At 45.0% G+C, this 12,128-nt stretch overlaps 1 long non-coding RNA gene across 7 annotated transcripts in view; it reads right to left on the bottom strand.

Moving 5' to 3' along the window:
* Positions 1 to 12,128, bottom strand: part of LOC148056159 (uncharacterized) — a 43,734-nt gene that overhangs the window by 18,397 nt on the left and 13,209 nt on the right. The window contains exons 2-6 of one of the 7 annotated variants that reach the window (XR_015703904.1): positions 6,141 to 10,327; positions 4,520 to 4,707; positions 3,777 to 4,133; positions 2,367 to 2,584; positions 604 to 837 (exon numbers count right to left, since the gene is read on the bottom strand). This is a non-coding gene — a long non-coding RNA (uncharacterized LOC148056159). The remainder of the gene's footprint in view (positions 1 to 603; positions 838 to 2,366; positions 2,585 to 3,776; positions 4,134 to 4,519; positions 4,708 to 6,140; positions 10,328 to 12,128) is intronic. The other 6 variants (XR_015703905.1, XR_015703902.1, XR_015703906.1 and 3 more) reach the window with 6 other exon arrangements.

Raw genomic sequence — 12,128 nt, forward strand, 5'->3', positions numbered from 1 at the left:
GACTAATGCAGGGCTTGCTGGTGGCTAGAAATAGAGCAGGGAGGTATCGGAAGCTCTAGAGTTTGTGGCTACCTCAGCAATAAAACTCAAGCAAATTGTTTATAATGAGAAATATGAACCAAGCCAGGGAGTTCTGTGCCGCTGAAGACCTGAGAGACGGCTCTGGCACAGGGATAAACTCCAGCCTCTGGCTGATTATTTCCCAGATCCACTACTTAACAGGGTGCAGCACCCAGACATGCTTTTAAACAAAAGTGAGGGCCAGGGTGTCAGAGATGAAGGCACAGAGATGGTGCCTCCCAAACCCCAAGTTCCCCCCAGGAACTGCATCTCCCAGCAACAAAGCACCCCGGCGCCCGTCTGCGCAGCGGCTCCTGTGGTTCTGTGCAGTTCCATCTCAGGAACTCCCCTCCTCAGCTTGCTTGGAGCCTGCAGCAGCTTTTTCAAGGCACCACTTGTTTCTGCAGTTCATACCTTTCCCACAAGCTGCTTCCCCTCGCGGAGCACAGCACAGCATGCAGGGCTCCGCTTCAACATACGGATCCACCGCTGAAGCTTGAAGTTCCCCTACCAGCACCCTACGAGCAAGGAAGCTGTAATTACCCCGGACGAGGATGGCTAGGTATGGCGATGCAAAGACATCAAGTGATTTGCTTGAAAGTCGCACAGGATGTCAGGCTGGGGCAGGAGCGGAGCAGACGCAGCATCTCCCGACACTCAGGCTGTGCACAGTGAGTTTCTGCTCTTCACACTTCATCCCCGAGCCGGTAACGGTCCATGCAGCCAGGAGATGACAAAGGTCCATGGGGGAAACCCACCATGCTCGGGAATACAGATCTACCATGGGAAAACACAAAAGAAACAGTCCCTCCTGAGCAATAATTCGCATTTTCTCCCAAAACAAACAGATCTACGTTATCACTGGAATGATTCTGTCCCCTAACAAGGAGGCACTGTAAAAGGGCTCAGAAAAATGAGGGTGCTTGCGGAAGAAAAATAGCAGATGTAAGAGAAATTTTCATTTTGCCTCCAAAGGAAGAAAAAAAACCCAAATGATACCTGGCTTTCTTCAGTAGAAAACAGAAAAACTTTGCAAAGTGTAGAAAAAGTTGTTTGGATGAGAAGACGGAGGAAGCAGTGCAGAGGAGAAAGAAGAAAGCAAAGCATTTTTCCATAAATCACAGAAAAATGGACAATTTCTGTGGAAAGCAGATAATTTATACAAATATTTTTATTTGCTTTCAGCCCCCTCTAATCCCTTATATTTTTAAATCAAATGTAAGATGAAAAACTTCACAGGAAGTTTTCTCTGCTCTAAAAAAAATCACAAACTAATAATTTTATCTTTGTTGATGAAGAAGGTTGAGAAGTACACTGCATAGGAAGATGAACTTTGGAAATGCTACAGGGAAATATTAGCTCCTTCATCAGGGCCAGTGGGACAGAGAACACAGCAACCAAATCAGATGCTGGTTTTGGAAAGTCCCACATCACACACACTATATTCGATTAGAAAAGCAAAGTATGATTACCCAAGGACGAACTTTAATTAAAATAAAAGTAGGAAGTTCTTTGCTTCCAGGAGCCAGAACATTTAAAGGCTGGAGCATCTCATAATATTTTTTTACCCAAGGTGAGCGAAGTGTTTTGGGTATCTATGTCTTCCTCAGATCAAAAAGCAAATTTCCCTTTACCTGCTTACAGGCTAGAAAAAAAAGAGACTTCAGCTTAGAAAGACTAGAAATGCTTCTCCACATTTCCTGGTCTGGGTCAGAATGAGAAATGAGAAATACTGTCCTTTCACTTCTGATGTTAGCCAAACCAAACAGCAAGTACCAGAAATCAAGGTGAGACAGGGGAAGGGATGGGACACAAGGTCTCTATGTGAAATTTTCTACGTTTTTGTGGTTTTTGACACACCAGAAATGTTTAAAAGGCTCAAGTACCTGTCAACCAAGCCAATAACAAAATTTAGCCTCCAAGTCCTTCTTGGATATCTGCTCAGTTCCAGTGGGTTCAAAGTAGCATATTCAACAGGCAGCACCGAGGTTTGATTTCAGGCAGCCTCAGGTGTCAGACAGGTTTGGACACATCTCCTTTGCAAGGAGATACCTCTTGCAGTAATCTAATTTCCTGTAACTCAGATGACACAAAGCCTTGTGCTGTGTAAGACACACAAGCTGTGCTTTGTCCCTCTTGCTCGTTGCCATGTTGAAGGCTTTGCTTAGCAGGTGAGAAGATGGGAAAAGCATTGGAGAAGTCCGTGGTGAAGCAGCATACCTTCCAGGGTGTCTCCAGGCACCCGGGGTACCACGTAACTAGACCATTTCAGACACTTCGAGATATCCATCATTTCGGACACTTACAGAATACCATCTTAGTGGTTTTTCCCCCCGCAGTGAAATTTCTCCACGGGCTCCAAACACCATACTGCCCAGTTTGCAAAGGATGTCACTGAGGTCTCTGCCACTTCGCCTCCCCTCACTGCTGCGGATGGCTGCGCTGCGCTCCCTTCCTGCAGGCGTGAGCAGGTGGCCATGTAGGGAACTCCTGACCAAGCTAATGGTGGACCAGGATCTTGTTGCTAACCAGCAGAAAACAAACATGCTTTAATGTAAAATGAGCCAGAAGCACTCATGCAGGAGGCAAAGACCTGATCTCTTGGTGGTTTTGGATCTACCACTGGCATTGTCCAAACTCAGGACCAAATCTGAACTTTCCCTTTTGAGCTCTTGAAGCATGCAATATCTCCATGTGAGCAGGCAGGGTAAGACGGGAGCCATGTCTAGTGTGGGAAGCAGAACTAGAGAAGAGCCTGACGTTTAATGGCAGAAGTCACCATTGCCTGCGCAGCATCTGCATAGAGAGGTCTTGGCTTCAAAACAACCCCTCCTAGTACAATCATCAAACAGCTCTGTGCCACATGAGACGGCCTAATCTTCATAACCACAAGATCAGATTAATCAAATTTATCATACTCTTGCAAAAGAAGATAAATCTGTATTATTCTGACATTCCTTGCTGGCTGAATAAACCATTCCATCATTCTGGATAAAAATTAAACAGGCCCAACACTGTCCTATTTTTTCCTCATGTAGGTGAGAATTAATTTAAGTGGTGTAATTAAGACTACACCAGTGCTAAGTGAGTAAAAAATAACATCAGAATCCAAAAGTCTGTCCTTATTTCCTAAAAAATACTGTGATGATAGATGGCCCCTTGAAAACACCCCTTATTTGTGATAAATTTCTAAATCCTGTTGTATGGAGCCATGAAGTTCAGCAGCACCATGATGGAAAACTCATACTTTGAAGAACAGCTGTATGAAGTAGAGGGAACATGCTATCAAGATACAAATATAAAACTGAACAAATAAATCAGTAGACTTAAAATAAAAATTACGTATTACAGCCATAAGTCAAGCCAACTCTTTATGTCCTGTTATCTTGCACATTAAAAAAACAAATACCATTTTTTCTTGCTCGGCAATGTCTGCTGATGCGTGACTTTGGAGGAGCAGACTGGAAACAGTCCAACAGCTGATATATCTATAGTGTTTACATGGGGGCCCAATCCGAAATGCAAGGAGACAGAACAGGGGTAATGATACAGATAATCTCCCCACCACCTCGAAGTCAGCTTAACATTAGCCTCTCAGCATGTGCACTGTTCGTCTCCAGTAATCAAGTCTTTTTCTTTTTGTTTTTTTTTTTAGCACATGCACAGAACTTCATTTGAAGTGTTTTATTTGGTGGAGAAAAAGCCCAGTTTCATACCTGCATCCTCTCCAGCACATGGGACAATCGACACAACAGGGCAGACGGACCAGCTCCTTACTGACAGAGAGACATTATTTGAGATGGTCCATGCAGCCGTACGTGAGTCTCCCAAAACTCATTGATTAGAGTCTGATGTCTTGAACCGAAGTCCTGGTTAGCCACCAGACCATGAATGCTTTGGGAACTGGTTCCATCTTTGGCCGCTCCATGTGACACCGGCTGAGCGGACGAGCCCCCAGCTTTGCCAGCAACCCCTTCCCATGGCAGATTTCTACAAATTTGAAATTCAGTCTGTAAAATCACTGGAAATTGTGCAAAGTAGCTCCTCTCCTTTATTTCTGGCATTTTCATTCTCTGGAAAAGAGAATGTAAATAACAAGCAGTAAGTCAGATTGTTCTGGTCCTCCAAAACCTTTGTATTCGGTATGTATTTCAGATTATTTTCTTTAGTAGATGCAAAGGCACTCCTTAATGGTATCCTGTCAACAGTCAGGTGGACATTCCTCCCTCTAATGCAAAACATGCCCTTTGAATGATGCAAAATTCCTTTAATAATTAATAAGCAGCAGCCATCAGGCAGAATAATACTGGAAAAATAAAAGAACAAACTTTTGCAAAGCCTCCAGTCAGTGATAGCCCAAGATAATAATTTTGACAAGTGGCATAAAGGCAACCCCTTTACTATCATCTCTTTTCTTAACAGTATTTCCCACGCAGCCACAATCAGGTGCATCCATCACCTGTTTAAACACAGTCTTTAGATCCAAAGTGATGGTACCATTTTCAGGACACTTTCATACATATCTTCCATGCATGAACGCAGAGGTCCTACAGCACACGCATGTTCCTTGGTTTCCTCAGCCCAGCTCCTCTTCCTGTTGTCCTCTACATCAGAATTGCCCATATTCCTATTTCATAAGTTATTTACCTATATAAAATGTGGAGAGATGAAAGCCAGTATGCCAGCCGTTTAAAGGACAGCCAAGACTTCGAGCTATATTACCTGTAAAGATGCTTCACAACAGCAGATGGACTTTCCTCAGCCACAGGGTAAACAGTTTTAAAGGGTATATTTTATATAAATATATATATATATATATATATATTATTTTTTTTGCTAGTTGGAATAGTTACTCTGCCAGTAACAAAAGGCACAGCCACTAAAGAGTAGGGTGTAAATAGCTGATGTAACTCCAGGACAAGCCCTTGGAGAAGCTTGATCACTCCTCAGCCACTAGCGTTTGGCTGGGATTGACTCATGCATCATCCTGGGAAGCAGCTGCATTTGTACCCTGTATTTACAGGGCTTCAGACCACGTTTAGGCTGAATTTCCCTGTACAATAGTGGTGGCTGGTGGCAGTCCTACTTGTTTATATAGCTAATGGAAAGTCATAGAAACTGGCATCGCTCTCATGGCATCTGTCACCTGCACCTCGGACCCAGCCAACACCACTTACTGGCAATAACAAGCATATGGACATACAGGGATCATTCAGTTACATCACGAAACAAGATGAAATCAAATACTTTAATGTGCAGAGCATCATATGTCTCGAATAACTAAAACAAATGTTGAAATCTGAGTTGTTTGGAACTTTCCCATCACAGCACTTTTCTCTCAGAAAACATGATTTAGATCAAAAGGGAATTTCCCACAAGTACATTTGAATTTTGCTTAAGTCACCCCATATAAATATAAAATCAAAACAAAATGTTTCAGTTGTGTTTATTAAAAAAAAAACAAACCAAAAAACAATCGAAGAACAGCTATCTGGTTGAAATGAGCTGAAATATTTAATTTTTGCTCAGCCTGACTGTGACCTGTGTCCACCTGAGCTACCACCAAGCCATGAAGTTTCTAAGTAATTTTTGCACCTCCTGACCCCACTTCTGTGGTCAGAGTCCTTAGCCGGGCTACATCACTCATAACACAATCTATTTAGCCTTTAATTACATCTTGGTGCTACCCCATGGATGTTCATGACCACTAATGAGACTGTTCCCAGGGGATGAAACCCTGCTTCCCGATGCACCCTCCCCTGTTTTGGTATTAAGGAGCCCCACGGTGAGTGACTGCTCCTGCAGGGGGGCTCAGTGGAGACCCTTCTTATGCTGTATTTGGAAAGGGTGACTGAAAAACCTGAAAATTTAGATTTTCAGCTTCATACCTGACAAATTCTTTTATCTCCATTAGTGCCCAGTAGCACACTCACAAGGCAAGATTAGAAGAAAGCGTCGAGACCAACAGTTACATAATACAGCTAGGCTTAATAAGTTGAGTCACAGTAATTATGTCAAAATTTCCTGTGGAGACCGTTTCATTTGCTTATGGTTTTTTTTTCCAAAATTCATGCAAATACCTTTTGAACTCATCTAAAAACAAGCCAATAAATGCAAGTTGACATTCAAACGTGCAAGATGCTAAAACAGGTGAATTCCTCAAGACAGAGCGAGCCCTTGTCATGAGATGTGGCATCATCTTCCTCCTGTCACCCCCTGCTCCTCACGCTTTAGCAGAAGCCACAGCTCTCTGGAGCTTTGCTCACCACGATGCGGCCAGTTTTTGCAGCTATTTTCAGCACCGCCGCTGCAGAGTGGCCAAGTTCACAGACGTTTTTGTGTGATTTTTCATAACTTCCTCCAAGTCGGTCTTTTTTTTCCACGCTAAGCCCAACATTTTTACTCTTCCTAGGTCAACAAGAAGGCATTTCGCCTTGGCATCACGCCTATCTGTCCGGCCCAGTTGCAGCATTTCTTATGAACAGTGCCAGCTCCCAGGGCGGGTGGAGCAGGCTGGGAGGGGGGAACTCGGCTTAATTACTAAGAGCCCATCAAAAACTATCTCTGTAGAGCAGACTCAGACCCTTCAGAGCTAAAAGGGCAAGGACTTGGGTGCTTCCTGATGGGAATGCAGTTCCCAGGCAGCTTCCTGCTGGCTGTACGCTTTGGGGACTGAAGGCGATACTGGTTTTCTTTCATTTTTATGACCGTTGTTGAGCCTGCGTTGGGTTCCCTGTCCTACTGGGGACTTCACTGAGCGCCTGGTATGTGCCAAGGCTCTGAGCTAGTGCCCTGCTTGAAAGCAGAGGGGAGGGTGGAGGAAATGACACTGGCGAGGTGTTCGTGCACAAGCACTGCGAGCAGACACACAGCCCTGACGTCAGACATCCTGCAAAGCACAGAAAGCTCCAACTGCCCTACAGATCTCCAACTCGAACCCCTGGTACACAAGGTCCATGCAAGAGTCTTGGATGTACATGAAACTGTTTCAACTTGTGCCAGAGGAGGTTTAGATTGGATATTAGGAAAAATTTCTTCACCAAAAGGGTTATCAAGCACTGGCACAGGCTGCCCAGGGCAGTGGTTGAGTCCCCATCCCTGGAGGTATTTAAAAGACGGGTAGATGTGGTGCTTAGGGACGTGGTTTAGAGGTGGACTTGGCAGTGCTGGGTAAACGGTTGGACTCAATGATCTCAAAGGTCTTTTCTAACCTAAATGATTGTATGATTCTATGATCAAGCAAGTGCTGATATTACTCATACACATGCCGGTTTACAACAGCAGAGGATTGACCTCTAATTCTCTGCTCTCCTACATTAATAAAAGTCTAAGTGGAGGTTTGGAGCAGGTTGGAGGCACCCAGCGCTGCTGGGCGTGCAGCAGCTGAACTCAGGCTCTGAAACCAGATGGCCATGGATAAGGAGCCGCTCCGGGGGGTTTTTCCATGTGCTAATTCACCCCGTGGGGTCCAGAGCTGCCCCGAGCCCCGGCCAGGGCTGCAGCTCCCTGCCCTGAAATGCTCACCATGTACTTCAAGTTCAGAGTTATTAATAAAACACACAAGGGGAGGGTGGAGGGTGGGCGTACTTGTGGGACGGAAGCAACCAGGCTGAAACACTCAGAGCATCAAACACGAGCAGGCATTTGACATAGTCCAGTGTTTTTCTTCCCTTTTTCAATTGCTGCTTTGATTCTTTGACTTTTTCTTTTTTTTTTTTTTTGACATGCAAATATTACTTCAAGCTCTTCCTGTTCTCACATCAAGTGTATGCAGTGAGCTTTCTCACAGCAAAATTGCCCAAAAGCTTTAAAACCTAAAAGACGGGGGATTGCCAAGGAGGAGAAACTTCCTATGTACCCTCGTCTGACACCCCGGAGGCTCCCAAACAAGCCTGGCCCAGCCTCCAGTGCAGCCAACAGCAAACAGACCCTTTCCAGAGATATGGATGATGCATTTGCTTTTGAGGATAGACTGCAAAAGCCTAATTCTCAGCTTCACGCGCAACAGTTGCTTCCTCACCCATGTTAACCAGTTTGCCAGCTGCAAAAAAAATCTGCTCTTCTTGGACTTACACCACTCGGCCACCAAGCCCCCACAAAAACCAGAGCTTTCCAGTTCAATGACACTGAAACCAGCGTGTAACCCTGGTCTCAGCCCCATCTCCTCCGGACTGCTGTAACCCCACACACCTCCTGGCATGCACAATCCCGCCTATGCATCCTTCCCACGCAAACAAAACAGCCAAGAAATTATACGGGTGTGAACACTACTGTTAGAAATTCATTACGATGCTATTGGAAACACAGTGTGGTTACCCTGCTACCAAAAATAAATGACCAAAACATTGAAATGCGGATATTGGTGTCAAGGCTTGTGCAGCCCACGATACTCAGGGGAGTTGGTAGCTGGATCAAAAAGTTTGAGAATCGCCAGCTTGGTAACAGCCCCGCAGACCTGGGTTACCCACACTTTACTTCCAGCTTCCTAAGAGATGTGCTGGGCAAAGCTTTAGCAGTCCCTGACGATGCGCTTCCAACTCTACGTGGCTCAATCTCAATATTCAGTTATATTATTGAATTTTGGCCCCTCAGGCTCCCGGCCCAGGCTCAGCCCTGGGTGAGCTCCTGCTGTCCCCAGGCAGCACCCACCAGCAAGTGCAAAAGGCAGAGCAGGGCTGCAGGAGGGATGGGACACAGCCGGCAGCTATTACAGCCCCGAGAGAGAGCTGAGTCAGCCTTACGCGTGATAAACCGTTGACCTATATTTTCAGTTTCTTTTGTTTTTAATCAAAATGCATCTGTTGCGAATTCATGCAATGCCATGCTCTCCCCCGAAACCCTCCAGATGGATTTGCATCACCTGGAGTAAAAACCATCCTCCTCCCTTATTACCTACTTACCTTAAAATGTTCATTGCAACATTTCTCAATAGCAAATGCGATTCCTAAGCTCATGTTTTCTACAAGAGCCCAGACACCTGTTGAGGATACAGATGTCGATGAGGATGAACTAAAGCCATCGCTCACAGCTCCAGCAGACAGAGCACCCCGCGAGCAGGGAGACACCTCAGCCCTGCCGTTCCGAAGGCGCAGAAGAAGCAAGAGGCAATTCAAAGGCAATTACATGAGGACAATTAATCAGAAATGGGAAATGGCATACATTGAGGGAGCTAACCACAGGAACATGCCTTTGGCGCTACCCGCCAGGATTTCAAATGCCAGCAGGTGAGTTGGAAAATTGGCACGTTGCTGGAAGCCTCCACCAGCTTCATGGCATTTGCTCCTTTATCTGTAGTGCTCTGCCATATGGGCCTGATCCAACACACATACATATGTTTCCCTGCTTCCCTAGCAGGTTTATTTCTATTTTTTGAGGCTTACAGTCGTTGTGTGTGCCAACGTGGATGAAACCCGACTCCGAAGAAACCCCTACCCAGGAGTTTCCCGTGTTTCCCGTGACGTGCTCAGCACCAGCTCCTGTTAGAAATTTCCAACGACTCCCAGAAGTTGCCCAAGCAGTTGCCACTTCTGCAGGCTATGGGAGATGATGGGCAACAGCTCGTTCTCCGAGGCTGCTTGACGAGCTGTCAGCGGTGCTTATTTGCGGGTGCACATGTATGTATGCCCAAAAGCTACCAGCTCCCATTTCTCAAGTGTGACACACCATTTATTTTCAACTGTCTGAGAATTTCTGTAGGAATAATGCTTCGTCTCAGGAACACCTGACTATCTAATTATCACCTTAATCAAGCCTTGATTCATTCTAGCAAGTAAATTAAAACAACAAAGCAAAACCAAGAGTACGGAAAAACCTAGGCTGCCTGACTATCTGGGTAAGTAACTCCAATAATTTAATTCACCTTAATCATGTGAATCAACAGTATAATGAAGGTCATCGGGGGAACTGCTCTGCATCAACAGGAAGCACAATGCAACGCTTAAAGCAGAAGATTAGGATCAGGAAACCTGCCACTATTTGCTTTTCCTCTCTATTCTATACTTTCATCATCTCTAAAACAGGAATACCGACATTTTTCCTAGCCTGCAGATGCATATTAAAACACTTCATTAATGTTTATGGGGCAATTGGAGAGGTTCAGATGAAAAGGGCTGAAGATATGAAACCACAAAAGGTTGTGATTCAGAAGAGCCGATGCCCTGGGAAGCACCGAGGCGCAGCGTGAGCGTGGGTTGCAGGATTCCTCTGCAGGCAGCGCAGGGGCCACGGCGGGTGCAAAATAAGCACCAAGCCAGCGGAGGGAAGAGCTCTGGAAACAAACGAGACAAGGCAAAAAGCTACAGTTGAGTACCTTGGAAGGTATCCCAACCGAATATTCCTTTTCAAATTTATTATGCTGCAACACTGTTAAGAGATCTGTAACGGGAAGGCTTTATTTCCCCCTCACTGCCTGGAAGTCAGACTTACTTGGGCCATTTCTTCCTATGGCTGGAGTCTGGGACAGGAAAAGATGCCCCGCATGGCAGCTGCGAGGGTTATTACAGGGTTAAAATAGTAAGACTAAAATAAAACTGAATTATATAAATAAGTCTAGGAAATATTGGCTGCAACACAACTCCAAAACCAAAGTGCCTGCTGGATTTGTTAAATAGTCATATTTAAATCAAATATATCTCCATTAGCAACCTATTATGCTGTAGAGCAGCATCAATTTAGCAAGATGGTTCAAATTCTTTATGACTGCACTTTATAATACCTGGACGTCAGAGCAGTTTTCTGTGTACACAGTCCAGCAGTCAAAATTACGACTGCTATTAGGCTGCAATTAATTGGGTACAAAGCACTCTGCCCACTTCATTGTGTAAGCACAAGGACAAGCCCAAACTTTTCTGTCAATCTGCTTTTTTTTTTAGCAGAAAACTGAGTTTTTGACAAAACAGTTTGCTTGCAGCCATTATTTGTTTTCCAAGGAAGTTCCCCCAGTGATGTTTTTAATTTTCAGTGGGTTAAATGCTGTACAGCTTTCTGTAAGAGAATTAAAATAGTTTTGTTTTGCCAGTTTTCTGGCAAACGGGTATGCACTTGTACCCCACTTTGGGCTTAGCTGCTTTCTTTATCCAGACCAGCCTGAAACAGCCTCCATCAGCCTGTTTGCCTCAGCTCTGCGTGCCTCTGCTGCTTCACCCCGATTTACGGGAAGCAATATTTTACATCCTGATAACTCAAGGTTCGTGCAGCACATCATAACTTATTTATAGCACAGTGACCCTTTACCTGACTCCAGCGATACATGGCACTACCCGCCCCAGCAGGTTTAAAGCGACCATGGACGCTCCTCACCACAGTAACCCTCATCATCATGCTTGGGTCTGTTCCGTCGAACCACCTTATTTACTCCCAGGGCGTCTAACTCCTGGTTAATTCAGCCTCTCCCATCCTGTGGCCAGGCTTCCACAGCAGAGCTGGTGTGACCGTGGCAGCATGGGGTTCTGCTGACCCACCACGGTACAGGCACGCGTGAATCCCTCCAGCCCACCTGCACATTCACTTATTGCCATATTTCTGTGCCTTCCAAGTTATACTGAAGCTATATGGGATTTGATTACGTACTTCAACAGCAATAATGACCAGATCATGGGAGCAAGAATCAATGACCGAGCAGCGGTAACCCCAGACGAATCACCTCACCTGCCTCCTCCCAGCTCTCCATGCCTTTACATTCAATTTGCTGATCAACTTCAAACCTGCTGATCAACTTCAAACCAACATTAAAGCCAACACAGAATTCTGTTTCATCTTTTTTTTTAAATTTTTTTCTTTTCCTTTTTTTTTTTCTGTCCTTAGCAGAGTGCTCTTTCCAAGATCATAACAGCAACAAAGGAGAGTTTCTGATGGACTTGGTCATCAGGGCTGTCTCTGTGTTGCAATGCAATCTGTTCTCAGAAATGGCAGCACCAAGAGGAAACCAGATGCATTCACAAACACATGTCCAAATCAAACATGTCAACATTACACGCCCTAACAAAGGAAAAACTCACTTGGAAGCTACAATCCCTCCTCCTCGAGGCCATAATACAGTCATGTTCTTGCGCTCACCTTCATTGGGCTCA

This window comes from Nipponia nippon, unplaced genomic scaffold (assembly GCF_047370975.1).
Source record: "Nipponia nippon isolate SJK-2023a ecotype South Korea unplaced genomic scaffold, ASM4737097v1 scaffold_17, whole genome shotgun sequence".
In the NCBI taxonomy this organism is placed as follows: domain Eukaryota; kingdom Metazoa; phylum Chordata; class Aves; order Pelecaniformes; family Threskiornithidae; genus Nipponia; species Nipponia nippon.